At 40.3% G+C, this 14,743-nt stretch overlaps 1 non-coding gene across 1 annotated transcript; it reads right to left on the bottom strand.

Annotated features, from left to right (window-relative positions):
* Positions 1-4,802: 4,802 nt before the first annotated feature.
* On the bottom strand, positions 4,803-4,874 carry trnaq-cug. The gene has a single exon. It is a non-coding gene; the product is annotated as a tRNA-Gln (tRNA).
* Positions 4,875-14,743: the final 9,869 nt, after the last annotated feature.

Raw genomic sequence — 14,743 nt, 5'->3', positions numbered from 1 at the left:
TTGGTTTGCCCTTTTCTTTCTGTTCTTCATAAAGCCAGTAATGATCTGTGCTTTTTTTTCCTCAAGGGCCTCTCTGAAAGGCTCTTGAGACTTTCCTTGTCCTCAGTGTTGAAAAGCAGCGGTGCTGAACCCGCTTCTGTGCACTCTTGGTTTGTTTTGCTTCCCTGGTTCATGGCAGCAAGGGGATCATGATGATGAAAGATAGGCTATGGGACGACATAGCAGGCTACTGCAGGTTTTTCTTTAAGAAAACAAGGGAAAGCTACATACAACAGAGCTCTTCCTACAGTGCTGCAAGGCCAGTGTCCCTCTCTTATCTGTCTTCTGAGAGCTGCATGTGTGTGCCTTGCATACTGAAAAAGCACCTCCCAGTAGCAGCTGTGCCGGCTGCGTGTGTTTGGGGTTATTGTTCTGCTCCCAGAATTCATTTTCCTGTACAGTAGACCTGGTGGCATGACATGAATGACTGTGAGTTATGTGGGTGGCAATAATTAAAATGACCACTCTGTCAGGTCAGCGGGGTGTTTTCAGTGAAATGCCAGGATGATTTATTTGTCACTTTTTTTTCCCCCCTTTTGTATCCCTTTGTCTCTTATGTTGTCGATGCTGATCGCTCTATTTGCAGAACTGTTCTCCTATATGCACGATGTAGGAGTGTTGGGATGGTCTTTTGCACAGCATTTCAGATATCAGTGTTTCATAACATCATGTTGTCTTGCACTTGCAAACTGCTTCCAAAGCTTTCTTTTTTCCTGTCTGAGGGGCTGTCAGCGCTTTTGTTTTTTTTTTGTTTTTTATGGCTGTCAGTCTTTGCAGGACATCATTGTGCATTGTACATGTTGAACTCCACAAAGTTGGCCATTCTGTGCAATCACCTATGTTCTCATAGGCTTTTGTTAGATTTTACTCTCAGTATCTGTCATCTGCTTTCATGGGAAAGCCCTTGTTTTTGAAGTGCAGGCCCTTACATTAAGTCCCAGTATTAAAATGGACACAGTCATCCTATATGAGCAATATGTTAAATTTTGGATACATGAATGTTGTTTGTGCACAACTGAGCCACATTGTACACGTATCCTTTTGCCCTCAGACTTGTCTAAAGGGTAATTTATTACTATTATTATTCACAGAATTATAACCAGAATCACAGGAATGTTTCATATTTGGGTTAAAAAATGCTGTTGGGGAATTGTACAAACTTGTGAGCGTTTTGAACATTGTATGTACATTTTTTAAAACTGCCAGGCTGAATGCAGGAAGTCAAAGTGTTAAAAAAAAAAAAACTACCCCAGTCTCATGCGATTAGTCTTGTGAGCGTGGTTTCCCTGATCATGCTCACAGGCGTGAAACCTGGGGCCACAGTGTTCTGTTTATTCATGAACTCCATCATTGCAGGCTGTGAAGGTCCTGCCTCTAGCTCACAATGTTACGTGTTTAAGACCTTCATGCACACTATCTTTCCACAATGTTGCTTCCTCATTCACTTACTCACTCACTCTCACTCTCACTGTTCCACTCACATTAAAATTCATGTATATCTTCCTTGTCTCTACAGTTAAATGATTTCTGGAGGTCTGTGATCGGGCACATTGTGTTGTTGCAGTGGTACTTCTAATGGTTTCTGAATGAAATCAAAATGATTTTATGTGATGTGATGATCAGAGAACAAGCTATGTTGGTCTGACGCTGTCTTCAAAGTTTTACTCCTGTCATAACTCCATTTGTGTAAAACTTATTCCAGCATATTTTGTTTTATAAATTATTTAGTATCGGTAAAGCTGTTGTATATAACAAATTCCTATAAAAGTATATATTTTATTTCAATTAAATAAACATTTTGTAAAGAAATAAGGTGTGTTTTTTTTATCATGATGATGGGATCACATGCACTGGAACAGCATCTTCATCCATCTAAAGCACATTTATTATAAGTATTTAATTACTTAAGTTGATATTGTACAGTGTACATATTCAGTTTTCAATCAAGTACATCACCCATATTTTGATTTGCCTTGCCTGTATACATGCTACACTGTCTCATTAAAAACTGAATGTAAATTTCACTATTTGGGGCTGTAATGTATGTATTACTCAGGTGTACTACTGGGAATGCTCTGATAAATTGGGCTTCTCCAGCTGTGGGTATTGGCCCTGTTTCGCTGTTCTGTAAGACTGAATTCTGTGAAAACACCTACTTACTCTTCCAGCCATACTAACCCCTCCCTCCCCTGGATTGAGGAATCTGACCCCCTGCGATGCTTCATGTCAAAATTACATATCCCATGACCTTGGGACAGTTGGGCCCATTCCACACACATCTGTTCCACCTGCTCAGGGACTCACTCATCCACTATGTCATGTCAGCTGGCATTATTGAAGACGCGTGTTCACACATCTTATCAATGAGGTTGGCCACCAGTGGCGAACAGCGCTGAGATGTAGACGACACAATTCACCCCACTCTCCATTTGTCCCCTGGCAGATTCCAACTCGTGTCAGCTGTCACTGTGCCATTTGGCAACTGGGCTGATGCTCCACAAACTGTCACGTAAGCCCCGGCCAAATAATGGCAACTGGTCGGTGAACAGTAGCAGTGAAAAGTCATCAAATAAAAAGGGAATACATGGCCATGTGCACATGAGGAAATATGAGATTCTAGGAGGGATGGTGAAAGAGTTGTCTTCAACTGCTGTTTCTCCTTTTTAAAAATGAAAAGATCAGAAATCTGCCCAAACTTTGTTCAGCTTGTCAAAGTATGTGTGATGAGAGTAGCTGGCTTCCAGCTGGCATCATGCGGTGCCAAGGCTTGGAGTGAGTCCAGAGAGGAGAGGATTAACTGACGGGACCTAATCTTTGGAACCTTCAGGGAGAAAATACTGGGCTGCAATTAGACAGGTTTAATACCAGAGTTAAGTAAATGACAAGAAAGAAGAGATCTAATTGATTAGTGAAAAGTTGCTCTCATTGCCTGCCCGGAGTTCGGAGTTGGAGTTACTCACGACCAAGCACATATAATTTTCTTATTCAGAAATGAGTCATTAATATTTTTTTTTTTAAATTTTATGGCTTCCTGTCTAATTCCCCTCTCCCTACAGGTAAGAATGCAGGTCTAAAACAAGCTCCATGCACTGAAGTCAGAAAAGTATTGCAGCTCCCAGCAGCCTGAGCTCCATTATGTTTAAATGCACTGCTGCCACAGAAAAACTACACCAGATCTAAGTATTTCTCCTTAGATACAAAAATATGGAACTCAAGATGACTTTCCAGTTGAAGGACAAGATTACCGGTACATAACAGGTATATCTTGTTTCCTTTAAGCCCAGGGTTTGTCTGTATGGAATGTATTTGTTTACTTGATTGGCCTTATCTATTGGTGAAATAACTGAATGGAAGGAAAAAAGGGAATGTGTGATAGACTGCCAGGCCTGAAGTGCTTCCCTTGTTGACATTGCTAAGGCATTTCTCATCCAATGAAAAGATTCAGATTAAGGTGCACATACCAGCCATCTCTAGTGAGATAAATGTGCCTAAAGGCTACATTATCTGGAGCTGGTCAGGTGAGAAATGTTTATCCATTGCAATAATACCCCTATAGCCCCTTAAATGATCTTGCATAGAGTAGCTGTAGAGCTTAGCCTGGCCGAGTGAAGGGCAGAGGGCTTGTCAGCACAGAGGCCTTATCTTGCCTTGCTCTCACGATTTTTATTTCCACAGCACTCAGCTGTAGACCACACATTTGTCATTCCTTGCTCAAACTATTCTGAAGAAAAATAATTTTGGTGACACTGAGGTGAAGATATTGAACACAATCTACACTGTAAACCAGTGTGTGTATGTTAGCTTTTTCCTAGCCTGGCCTTGGAGGATTTCTTCACACTGGAGAAAATGATAAATTTGAAAGCATTCTGATTAAAAAGTTGTCAGTGGGAATCTGCATCACAATAAGTCACAGTAAACCACTTTGATAATGAATTGTGATTAATCATGACTAATAAGCAACAAAAATTAAATGAATAGAAATGTGACTGAATATAACAATGCACTTGGACATTTGTTAACTTGGAAAAGGTACTTCTGGTAAACATACCATAAAAGAAGCTCTTAAACCTTAAGGCTCTTGAGCAGCTGAAAGCATGGCAGGTTTGATCCTGCTTGCAACCCCCCTTGCCTCTCTTAGAACATGCAGCAGAAAGAGCTGACTGATTGTGTCCAGAAACAACTTGCTGGGCAGTTAGCTGGAGGTATGTGAAGCTGACTGCAAGAGAATTTAAGTGGACAAATAAAAGGATGAACATTAAAATCTCCTGTCTCCTCCATGTGAGAGGATTCCAATAGAAACATGCTCTCACAAGTTAAAGAATAGCCCTGTAACAAATTAATTTGCTGTCAGAAAGGCACTCTACGGTACGTTAGAACTCTCATCATAAGCATTGTGGTGGAATGTGTAGGTGTCGGTGGGATAAGTTAAAATCCTTGCAGCTGGTAGGAGAAAAAACTCAGTAACCCCACTTATTTGGGAATTTTCACCAAACCAAAATCAATTTAGTAAGACTTACTGAGTAAGACTGGACATCAGTCATCACATCATTTGTCATTTATCCAGAGTGACTTACACGTTACAGTTTTTACATGTTATCCATTTATACACCTGGCAATTTTAAGTTAGGTACCTTGCCCAAGGGTACAGCAGCAGTACCCCAGCAGAGAATCAAAACAGCAACCTTTTGGTTACAACCCCTGCTCCTTTCCACTATGCTACACTACCACCCCAAAACTAAACGCAGAGCCCAAAAGAGCCACCAAGGTCCCACCGAGATTTGAACTCGGATTGCTGGATTCAGAGTCCAGAGTGCTAACCATTACACCATGGAACCCCCACTGTATATGAACTTGTCATGTTAAAGCACTAATGCATTTATAGTTTGTTGTGACTCAACATGAAAAGTTTCCATGGCAAAACAGTGCAATGGAAAGCTACAAACATGAAAGATGCCTGTAGTATGACATTCCTATCTTGCATCATTTCTTTTGCATGAAAACACGTCTCTATTTACAGCTTGCTGCATAAATGTCAAAAGGGTGCCAGGCAGCTCCTAACAGAACAGGGTAACCCTATCTATTTGTTGTTCCTCATTTCCAAGCAAAAACTGTATGTGTGTCCATGTCCCTTAATATCGTAATAGTGCACAATAGCAGTAGTGCAATGGTATTATAGAGGAACATCATATGTAAATGAAAAAACTGGTACAAACCAAGACAGGAAAAAAGCTGTCTGACAAGGGTGAGCAAAACTTGAAGATGATATCCTTAAGGAATAGAAAGAAGACAGGCATTACATAGACAGCAGACCTGGCAGAAGGCTCATGTCATTGTCCATCTGTCAATATTACAAGATAACTCTTGAAATCAGGGCTGATTGCAAATCTATTACACCTCTGTCAAGAAAGGTGAAAAAGGCAATGGTTAAAATGGCATATTTTAGTATCTTTCTGCTTCAGAGTGTAGAAATGCAAAATGCCTAAGACTTTTGCAGAACATTGTATATATGTATATGCATATGCAGTATGTGTGTGTAGGTGTATAGTCATATATTTATTTTTTATGAATATCCAAAGAGTGATCTTGTTACGTTATCTCTTGTAAAGCTGTTACATCAACTTGGTAAATGCATATACAAATACTAATCCTGCTAAAATTTCAGCATTAACTTATTGCATAACTAAATTTCATCTGTGGGAACAAATACATACATCCAGCATTTCTGGCGCACAGTGTGAGCACTGAGTGACGATCAGCAGTGACCTCAAGTCTGTTTTCTGCTATTTTTGTTGAACATTGTTTCTGTTGAAGCATTGCTCTCCCTATCTGGGGCTGCACTTTCACTAGAAAGACTGATTCAGACAGAGTCCTGACCTTTTGAAACATTTCACAACAGGCTCATTGATTACGATAAGGGAACCAAACTGCCAGAAGTGTTATCAAGAGGCCACATGACAATCTGCCCTTGGTTATGGGCCCCCTTCAGAATTATGTGTGTCACAAAAGCACTGCTGCCTTGATCTTTTAATAGATATCCCAAATCAATCATTTATGTCTGAAATACAGAAGTAATTCTGTTTTGATTCAAAGGTTCCATACATTCTTCATCCAAGTCCATGGAAGAGTCTCATTACGGGTGCTTACATGCTCAATTTGTGCCGTTATGGTGAATGTAAAAACATTCTGGACTTCCCTTGTCTTCAAAGCAAAGCTCTCTTTGTCTTCAAACCCACAAACAGCCTTCTGGACCAAGCCTTGCGGATGCAGTAATAACTTTCTCTGTCTGGACATTCTGCAGGGCACAGACTACGGTGTTGATGATAAAATAATAAAACGTTCTTCGAAAAGTCAACTCTTTAACAACCTCCGAAGGACAAATGTGATATAAATAATACAAGAGCAGAGACAAAATTTGGTCTCATTTGGGTCATAAACAGCAAAACAGGAGCTTGAACGGCCTGAATATCTAATCACGGAAACTAAGGGTGCCATCGACATGCATTGGAGCACACTGTACCGCGGAGGTCTCGAAAGGATCCTTTGCTCCACAGTAAAACATTATCTTCAGCAGATAAAACACAAGCACTTTACTCAGCCTGCTCTCCTCACTGACACATTTTCCAATAAACACAGACCATTTCCTGCACAGATTAGCTTTCTTTGAACGCCACCACCTTGCTCTTGAGTTTGCCCTGTAAAATTTAACTAGCAGCACAGAGAGTGCTACCCGGGAGGTGTGATTATTTGATTAAAACGTAGTCAATTTTCATGGTATTCTACTTTGGCACAGCAGTGTGGAATAGTGGATACGGGCTGCTGGCACTGTTACCAAATGTCTGTAGATATTGCGTGGAAGCTGCTGTTATGACCTTGAGCAAGTTACTTAACCTCAATTCTGTCAATGGAACATTCAGCTGTACATAGGAATATGTAAGATATAATAGGCCTACATGTTAATAACAAGCTGTAAGCATTAATAAGTCAAAAGCAACAAAAACAAGATGCAGCTGTATTTACTGTATTATGATTGTTTTTGATTCTGCATCTATAAATGGTCGATATATGTGCACTGTAGACTGTTCAGGAGGAAAATTTAAGGTGATTATACTGCATGAATGACATGTTATTAATACTCTGTTGAAGTGAATACATTTCTTTCCAATAAGGTATGTCCGTTTACAAAATGGTGCGCTTCAGAAAAGCAGAAAATGGAGCAGAGGTGTGATCAGCCGCTGAAATCTTACACTGATATGTCGAATAAGGAACCACAGGTTCAAGCTTTAGCCAAAGCTAATATGTTATCTTTTGATGTGCTGCGAGCCAGGAGGGAAAAAAAAAAAACACAGAAGAAAAAACAAGCTCCCAATCTTGAACTTCTGCCTAATCTAAAGTCCTCAGGAAAGAAGTTGTCAAATCTCGCGCTTGTCACTTGGCGCTTTTGTTGTACGGATCAAAAGAGGCATTTGAGGTGGCCCACAGACATTTGCTTAGTCCAAATCCAAACTTTCCACTGAGAAGGCATGCCTCTAAGGCCCTTGTCCCATCTTGTCGAGAGGGGCGGGTTATGCAATCCCCCTACAACATCCAAAAACGACAGTCCGCTTCACATTGTCATCCTTCACACACAGTTTGTGCTCCCTGGCTGCAGTGTGTACTTGTGAACAGATTAAGGCAGCTCTGTGCTGAATTTGCTAGCAAGCTGTTGTACACACACAGTCTTTCTATAACTGGGCCATTTGTGTCCAACAAGAGCCTTGTTCTCACTCTTCATTATGTTACATTATCAGCATTTAACAGATGATCTTATGATAACAGATTGATTTACATAGCTTACAGTTTTTACATGTTATTCATTTGTACAACTCTAGGCTAAGAACCTTGTCTAAGGGTACAGCAACAGTGCCCAGGCTGGGAATCGAACCGGCAACACTTTGGTTACAAGCCTTATTTCTTACCACTATGCTGTAGCTATTCTATTCTGCACCCTTCCGGGGGAAATGCCCATGTAGGGGTGAGGGGGGCTTAAGGAGGGGTGTAAAATGACCCTTCTTTTTTTCACCATTTTCCACTTCTTGTGTGCAGGCCTTGTTGTGCCTTTCTGTCCCCAGTTGACACCACAAGGACCTCGTGTAATTTACACTAAAATCCATGTCTGGACATTACAATGGGTCCAGAATTCAATAAGGAGAGGGGGAGTACATTTGCACTGCTCATTCAGAGGGCACACAGCGATGGCCGTACAAGGCTGTCCAGTGCCACCGCCTACCCAAGGCAATAGGTAATGTATTAATAGCCGCGGCTCCGTACCGCATCGCCGCGCCTACACCCTTGTGTGCCCGGGACAAACATGCTGGCCTTGGCATCCGGCTATCCCGGCTCACTTCCCGCTTGCTCCCCTGTGAACAGAGGAAGGGCACCGGATATACCAATCCGGTGCTTCCCTTCACAACATCTCCTGGCATGGAAAGAACTGACGGAGGTCAGCTGCTGCCCTCCGCCGCGCACTCTCTTGCACCAATTATTTCCTGATTTGCGGCAGCTATCTGAGGCGGAAACTTTTCGGACACCCCCTGGTCGCAGCGCCGGTGACCCTGGGAGGCCGGCTGGCAGCGTGCCGGCGGCTGTTTGCGTTCTTGAGGGAACCGCTTTGAGGGAAAACAATGCGGAGAGACCGTCTTAGGAGCGTGGGCATTGTGTGGACGCTGAGGAAGGACACAGGTTCCTTTGACCTCCAGCTGAGCGTCGCTCGCGCGTGTAAATGCAGAGCTGGAGTCTCTCACACTATGCGGAGCTTACGCTTGTAAACACAATGAAGAGAACTCCCACGCACACGTTCAGACTCACAAACACACTGTAAAAAATCTATCGTACACACCATGACCTACACTGCTTGGACAGTGGAGGAAACACACACACATATGCTCTCTCTCACACGCATTCACACACCTTTAGCCTCACAGTCATAAACACAGTGTATTGCAGACTTTTATACACATTACTGCACTCATCATGGTCTCAGTTACAGCCTCCCCTCTTTATGCTACCTTTTCTTAAAAGTATATAAAAAAAGTAGTAAACAAGATTAACCTCCTTAAAAACATAAATTATTAAGCAAGTTTCAAACAAGTAAATTGAAATAAAACAAACTGTAGTCTAACTGTAATAATCAAAACGTGGCCATATCTCTTAATTGCTTTTTATAGATTAATCTTGCATTGTAAGTACAATAAAAATACATGCATTGATTAATTGTTAATCATCAACTGATGTTGCAGTTGCATTTTCGATCCGCCCTAAAAAGTAATGTTCATCACGTTCACAAAAGTCAAAAGACATTTCATTTGGGTGGAAAATCCCTTTTCTCAGGTCCAAATTGTCATGGCACAAGCTTCCATCACATGGCTTATGGAAATGTGTTCAGAATATGCACAGAACAGCACTGTTCAAGGTCAAGTAAGGTCACTTAAGAAGAAGCCATACAGGAGAACCAGGATGCTGTTGATGTACTTGCCCTGACTAAACTCTACAGATCGACAACTCTCAGAGAGTTGAATACTACCCACAGTGACTGCGAGTCTGGTATAGACATTTTCCACCCTCAGCAACTGGTCCTGAGTCCCACTCAAAATTTCACATTGAATGCTTTTGATTGCTATCGGAGGTGGACGATCTGATTTTAGATCTGCTGTCAAGGGCAGAAAGTAACCGCTGCACAAATGCATTTACCTAAATGTCAATCTGTAAAGAAAGAATGCCATCTACTGGCAGAAAACAGGCAAAACATTCAAATACACACCCACAAATGACTGTGCCTAAGGACGACAATAATCAGACTGAAATATCATAAGCATATTTTTCGATCACTTATCACCATGATGAATAATGCCTTTATTTAATACCACTTATCTTGATAGATGGCAATCTCATTTGTATCACTTAATAACCATTGTTCCTTTGCTGTTGTTTTATGTTTTAACTTTAGCCCTCAACGATAGGTCATTTATGACCCCAGACCTACATTTTTACCCGAACTTCAGGATGGCTTCTGAGCACCTTCTAAACTAAAAAAAAGTATCAACGAATATGCAGTCAAGAAATCTAAAGCATTGTTTCACGTTTTTGCATCAAGAATTACTGTAGCTAATGAAATATCCTCTGGGGTAATTAAAATCAAAATCAAAACCACAAAATCAAAGTCAAAAACCACAGAATCCTGTGTGATCCAAATATCTAAGGACATATAGTAATATCTAATACAGTGACACATACTTGTAGGAGAGGGAAGGGGACCTGTTTCAGTGATTTTAGAGCTCACAGCTAGTAAGCAGTAATCAAAGAGCTCCCTCGGAGCATCAGTGACCCCTGCCAATACTGATTTTTTTCCAGTATATTGGTACTGTATATTTGATATTGTTCAAATATTTACTATAGATACCTAGTCAATATGTGAATGAAAATGTTCTGAAATATGCAATCATAAAATGTTCCCTGTTTTGAAAGTTTGAGAATGTTTTTTTTACAAGGGCTTAGTTGAAATGTCATTTCAATGTTGTGGTTTGCTATGAGTTAAGCATCCAAATTGTTGATGTTGAGGCTAACATATGATGTGTGAAATGTGCATCCATTATTACACCACTGAGCATTGATTTACTTATTTCTTTATGTGTGCTGTATACGCCTGACCTAGAGCTATCAGGTATTTGGCACAGGATAGTAGTGTGAAAGAGAGTGTGAACGTAATAACTTTAGAATCTGCAGCATGGAGTAGGAGGAGAGGGACACTTGTGTCTCAGTTCAACAGAGGCAGACATGTACCTGAATAACTCCTCCCTCCCCTGACGCCAATACAGACAGAGAGCTCCTGGTGTGCTTAAATGATTTCCCCTAAAACTGCTCTCCTCCACTTTACATAAATAAATCTACATCCCTTGAGGCTGAAGTTCTTCCATGTATAGTAAATTTAGCTGATCCATCAATGCGTTATTCTGATGTAAAAATGGCGAGAGCGAAGAGATGTGGACTGATCAGATGCATCACAACCTGTGCTTTTGACCTTTGTAGTGGTTGTCACAAAGGTTTTTTAAAAGCAGGATGACTCCAGTTAGAACTCCCTGGACAGTGATGGGCCAGGGTCAGATTTTGAAGGTCATATTAGATATACTCCGAATGAATAACGCCAAAACTTGGCAAGCACTGATGCTCATTGTATTATTATTTTTAGTTCTTGTTTTCGCAACTGCACTTTTCAGTTCTTGGGGTTAGAGTTATTATTAAATTTAGGTTTGCCGTTATATTTAGGGCTATGGTTAGGAATAGTATTGGTGGTAGGGCTGTTGTTGGTGTTAGGCCTATGGCTTGAATTAACCCTAAACCTAGGCCTATCTTTAACATCATCCTTAACCCCAATCTTAACCCTAATTCTATCCCTTGATAACCTTGTTCCTACCCTTAACACCAACCCTAACTCAACCCATCCCAGAATGTAATAGTGTGAACACATCAATTAGTAAAATTATTCATCTCTATGTGTCAGAACATGGAGATATTGACCCACATAACACCAATTCCCGACCAACATCAAAACAGTATATCCTAATCCAAAGCTCCATGCTGTTGTGCTGACCTTCCTGGATCATTGTGACATCAGCATCCTCCCAGCCACCCTCCCTGCCAGTGTCATCCTCACTGTCCCAATAATTCACAGTTCTGCTTCTTAAATGGTTTTCCCCTTATCTTGCCTGCTTCCATTGGTAACAACTAGTGTCTGTACCTCATTCAAAAAGCTACTTCTCAGGTAGCGCTCCCCTGTATCTCTTCAGGATGATTTCCTCACAAACCTGAATTTTTCCCTGATCCTTGTACTTTTGACCCTTCGTCTTTGCTGTTTCTTCACAGGCTCCTCAGATCCATCACCCCCTCCTGCTGACTTCTCAGGACTGGCTCCCTCAGGCTAATGTGTATTTCATATTTCTATTTCTGTACATCCTACTCTGTACTTGTACTGTAAATCATGAAATGAGTATCTCTGATATAAAACTCATTTAGTGTAAATTGTCTCACAATTTTGTCACTTCTATATTATTATACTGTAGTGATACACTGCATTTTGTATTTTATGTAGATATGTATTGTACGTTTGCTTACATTTGCTTTGAACATTGTATTATGCACTTCACATAATTGGCACTTGCAGTACAAAGATTCCCTGAAAGTTTCCCAGGATATGTGTGCATGCTAAGCATATTATCAAGAATAATTACAATAATTATGATAGAGAGCAATTACATGCCTGTTCTTGCCAAGTCCAGAATTTGCCAAACCAACTGTCAAATAATCCCTCCTCACAGATCTGGAGGATTGCGGCTACTAAATACCTGACCACTAGGGGTCAGTGTTGATATGAGGCTAAGTGGTCACCTGGTTAGGCTGCTGAAAGGCACATTTTCACATGCTGAACAGACTTCTAATTATCTTCATGCTTTGAGGAACATTCCTTCTGTAAGTTAATTTTTTGATTAGAATATAATTTATTGATTTATTTAATCAAACCTCTTACTGAAAAATGTATCTCATAGATGAATTAGTGTTTCCATTGTGCTCACACAGAGAGCACGTGCAGGCATAGGTTTAATGGAATACCAAATAATGCAAACTGTAATTAGCCAAAGCAACAGCTAAAAGTGATTTATGATAAATATAGAAAAATAATACTAACATAAATTAATTCAGTTTAAAGAAGTATACCGCCCAGAGGTAATTTTTTGCACAATTATTATTATTATTTTTTTTTAGAATACATAACCATCAAACTGTGATGTGATGCCAGATGATGTGGAACGCTTTATCTGCATTTGCATTTGAATTCTTAACTTGGATTCTTAAATTCTTAGACTAACACCAAGATGTCAACTCTCACATTATGCTGATTATAACCCCCACCATGTAATTTGTGATGTGATGCAAGTAAAGTGTCATGCGTGCACATAATCTTTGTAAACACAAGGACCCCCTGCAGAGCACTTTTTGTTAATCCTAACAAAAACTGTTTTTGTGTCATGACAACAGCTCATTGTCTGTATATTTTCTGGTCATGCACACAAATGATTAGATTAACACAGATATAACACAAATTCTTGTGGATCTACACAGAACCAGCTATTGTGGAATCACCTCTAAGCAGTCAATAAACCTGGAAAAGATGGATGTCTGTGTGTCTTACTGAGGGTACTGTATCTGAAGATAGAAAGCAAGAACTGTCAACTGGATGTGGAAGCATCACCTGCATGTAAAACTAGGCCACACAAGGAAAGGGATTAATGCTGATGACCTCATCTGTGTGGATACATATCATTGGTTCAGAGGGGAGATGGCAGATCCTACAGTTCAGTGAAGTTTATTGTCAGACAGGACAAGTACTTACCTGTGGACTGAAAAACATGGACATTTACAGGTGACGTAAGCAGATTACTGGGATTCCTGATTTTTTTTTTTTCAGACTCAGATCTAGTTGTACTGGAGACCATTCATATACTCCCAGAAGCACCACAGTGGAGACAATGCATACCTGTCCTGCAGCTGTTAAACTCTTTTACACAGACCAGAGGTAAAAGCAGTGTCGAACCTTTTAAAATTAAATGTGACATTTTGTGATAGACATCTATTATTAGAATAATAAAAAAAAAGATTGGCCAGACAGGAGCATGATACAGATATCAATGTGGTCATTTGTATGTGTGAATAAATTAAAAACAAAGTGGCAGGGAGAAAGAAACTCACATAACTCTTATGGAGTATTAACAAAGAGTGACCTATTCATTTCTCCTCTGTCATTCTCTGTAAAACACTGAGTGATGCACTTTTTTGTTCAGAGATCTGTGCGGATCTGATGATCTGTTTGTTTCCGTGACAAAGCCATTGTGTGTCACCGGAAAAACGAGTGGCACAAATGGGGGCACATTTCCTGACTGAAGCAGATTAAATTGAACTAGATTTAAATATAGATTAAATGTAATTACAACCCTGTCTGTGGCCTGAATTGTGCAGTATTGTGAATGCGGATTAAATCTTTTACACCATGCCAGCCAAGACAATTTCATTTATTTCCATTTATGAGTGCTGAACGCTACGATAATCTTCCAGTTAGGGCTAGTTGAAGATGTGCAGCACAAGCACAGATTCTCAGCTGTGCAGTGCTGGAGATGTACTCTGTGGAGAAGATATTCAAGGTGGAGGTACTGATTTAATGAATGATTACATTGTATCAGGAAATCATACTGCTAAGAAACACAGAGCGCAAGCACATCACAAGCACACAAAAAACAAAGCACACTGTGTATTGTGTACACTCTTGTTTTCACACCACACTCTTCTGTGTCCTTGCAAATCAACTATACAGCATAAAACTGTAATATACGTTGCGTAAATATATCAGTCATACTGAACCTTTTCAGAATGTTATTTTAAAAAATATTTAACTTAGAATCAAACGACTTTGATATACTGGGCATGTGCATTGTGGGGAACCAGAGCAGGGGGAGAGGAATGAGTGCACTGTCAACATAGCCTACATCAACATGTTTTGTCATGTTGATGCATGCATTTTGCAACTGTAGGAAAAAGCATGCAAAGCAGTCCATGTTTGGGGAAATCACCACAACTGAAATAGCAGAAGTAGGCTGCATTGCGTATGTTTGTGTGGTCACAT

This window comes from Megalops cyprinoides, chromosome 12 (genome assembly GCF_013368585.1).
Source record: "Megalops cyprinoides isolate fMegCyp1 chromosome 12, fMegCyp1.pri, whole genome shotgun sequence".
Classification (NCBI taxonomy): domain Eukaryota; kingdom Metazoa; phylum Chordata; class Actinopteri; order Elopiformes; family Megalopidae; genus Megalops; species Megalops cyprinoides.
This window is presented reverse-complemented; position numbering and strand designations above follow the sequence as displayed.